We start from the raw sequence: 2,898 nt of genomic DNA, 5'->3' as shown, positions 1-2,898 counted from the left end.
TGCCATGTCAGATTGGCATTCCACATGCAAATCCTGTTGCCAAGAACGGTGCCTCCTTCTCAGATTCCAGACCTGAGTCACATCTTCTGTTTGAGGCTTGAACTGCACAGAGGTTGTTATTTCTACCCATTTCTCCTCTGGGCTAATGGAAATGCAAAGCACAGGAAAATGTTTACACACTGAGATTAATAAAGTAAAAACCCACACCTTCACCAATACTGTAATGAGGCAGTGCCATGCAAATGACACAAAGCAAGGAACTAGCTGATTGGTGCTGCTCCCTGGCTACGGTGACTTCTTAGCAGGCTGAGCTCTCGTTGGCCTGAGAAAGCAGACCCAGGAGTGATTCTGCTCAACACTCCAGGGAACGTGTGCACGCACACATGGGCACACATACAAGCACGCATACATGTACGTGCAAAGGATGGAGAAGTGGGAGGACAGGTGCGGGACCTCAGCAGTGCACATGAGTGTGCCCTTGCCCACCATTGGAAGAGTGACTTCAGTCCTCCCAACAGTCTTCTGCAAGCATAGCACAGCAGGGTGCTATCTTGGCAGGGTGAAGTCGGTTTTCTATTTTTTTTTAAATTATTATTCATGACAGACACAGAGAGAGGCAGAGACATAGGCAGGGGAAGAAGGAGAACCAGGATCCCTGTGGGGAACCTAATGCGGAACTTGATCCCAGAACCCTGGGATCATGACCTGAGTCGAAGGCAGACTCAACCACTGAGCCCCCCAGGTGCCCTTCACTGACAACTTCTGATGGAATGCATTCTGTATCAGTTAGCTATTGCCATGTAACAAGTTACTCAAACCTTATAAACTAAAAAGCCAAGAAAATAATATTATCGATCTCCAAGGGTCAGGAATCTGGGCATGGTTTAGCTGGGTTCTCCGGCTCAACGTCTTTCTTAAGGCTGCAATCAAGACATTACCAAGGCTGCAGTCCCATCTCAAGGCTCAACTGAGGGACAATCTGCTCCAAAGCCCATTGCCATGGCTTCAGGCCGGCCTCAGAAGATCCACTTCCAAGCTCATGGCCATGTGTCTCATTTGAGGGTTGCCTCGTGACATGGCAGCTAACTACCCCTCCCCCCAGAGCCAGCAACACGAGAGTGAATGAGAGAAAGCACCCAGGACAGGAGCCAGTCTTTTCATAACCTAATCTTGGAAGTGACATCCCTTCATTTCTACCACATTCTGTCTGCTAGAAGTGAGTTATTAGGTCTAGCCCACACTCCATGAATGCCAGGAGATGAGGAACAGGCGGGGCTGTCTTAACGTTTTCCTTCCATATTTTAGCTGGGAGGGATACTCAAAGTTTGCTGAGTGAATATTTGCCATGGGCACTCTATCTGCTGGGCCCTTTTTGTCTCTTCCTTATGTTTCTGGAGTACTGTCTGATTGAATAGGGTACTTAAGCCCGTCCTTTTTCTAGCAAGCACATGTGATGACTAAACACCCAAATTCTCTCATCACCAAGACTGCAAATTCCTTGAAAGCAGGAATTGTATCTCATACTTTGCAATGCTATGAGCACCATATGCAGTCAATAAACATATAATCATCAGTTGAATGGATCCATGTGATACAGTAGAAGAGCTCTGACATGAGTTTCTGGCACCCAAATTCTAGTTCTGGCTCAGTGGTAGACCGTTTTGACCTTCGGTAAGTTCTTTTTTTTTTTTTTTAATTTATTTTAAAACGATTTCTATCCCCAACATGGGGCTCGAACTCATGACCCCAAGATCAAGAGGACGCTCTCCCGACTGAACCAACCAGGTGCCCCTAAATCACAATATCTTAGGGGCCCCTCTGAAACACGGAGATTAGACTGGAAGATCTTTAAGCCTACTGTAATATGTTTTAAAATTTCCTCCGAGGGCAGCCCGGTGGCTCAGTGGTTTAGCGCCGCCTTCAGCCCAGGGCCTGATCCTGGAGACCCTGAATCGAGTCCCGTGTCAGGCTCTCTGCATGGAGCCTGCTTCTCCCTCTGCCTGTGTCTCTGCCTCTCTCTCTCTGTGTCTCTCATGAATAAATAAATAAAATCTTTAAAAATAAATCCTCCGAGATGGAACTGCCATGGGGGAAGCGTACGAGAGCATTTCAGTGACTCCCATCATGCCCTTGGTCCACCTCGAATTTCAGTAGCAGCTTCGGTGGGCAGACTCACATCAAACTGAGAGTCTCTATCTTCTTTCTGCCCCTGGCCTTCTCCACCCATGTGGGAACATGCTTAGTTTACATACGTGTGTGTGTGTGTGTGTGTGTGTATAGCCCAGAAGTGGGTTGGAGTTAGCACCCCGAAGGGGCAATCCTCAAGCAAGGTCAGATGGCAGCTGGTGGATAAAGGCCCCAGGCTCCTATCCTTCCTGTGGACAATTCTGCAAGGCATTCTCTACACTTCCTAGGAGATCAGCCCCTGCTATCCTTCCTTAGATCCACATTTCTTTCTTCCCTGTGTCGCTCTCCTTTCCTTTGCTCCTAGTTGCTATGATCACCTCTCAGGCAAACTACTTTCACCCAAGCCTCGTGTCATGCCCTGCATTGGAGAGAACCCAGTGTAAGAGAGGAAGCCATTTCTCTTGCTGCTCATCCTCTGCCACTAAGGCTAAACCATGGGGGAAGCTAGAGTGGGGTCAGAAAGGCACAGAATATGGCACAAGTGAAGTCCCAACCAGGCGAGAAAAGCCTCCTTCTGACTCTATCTAGAGCAGAGTTTCTGAGTAGGGAGTTGTCTGATGGGGGCAGAGGCCAAGGCCAATAGCAGAAGTGCGTCTGTCCACTCTCCTACCAGGACTCCAGGAAGACACCCCCTCCCCCAGCACAACTCACCTGCAGTAACATAGGGCAGCCACTGTGTAAGTAGAGAGCAAGCCTGAGTTAGCATTCCCG

The sequence above is a fragment of the Canis lupus genome, chromosome X, assembly GCF_003254725.2.
Source record: "Canis lupus dingo isolate Sandy chromosome X, ASM325472v2, whole genome shotgun sequence".
NCBI classification, from domain to species: Eukaryota; Metazoa; Chordata; class Mammalia; order Carnivora; family Canidae; genus Canis; species Canis lupus.
The sequence above is the reverse complement of the archived record's forward strand: the minus strand, read 5'-3'. Positions refer to the sequence as shown.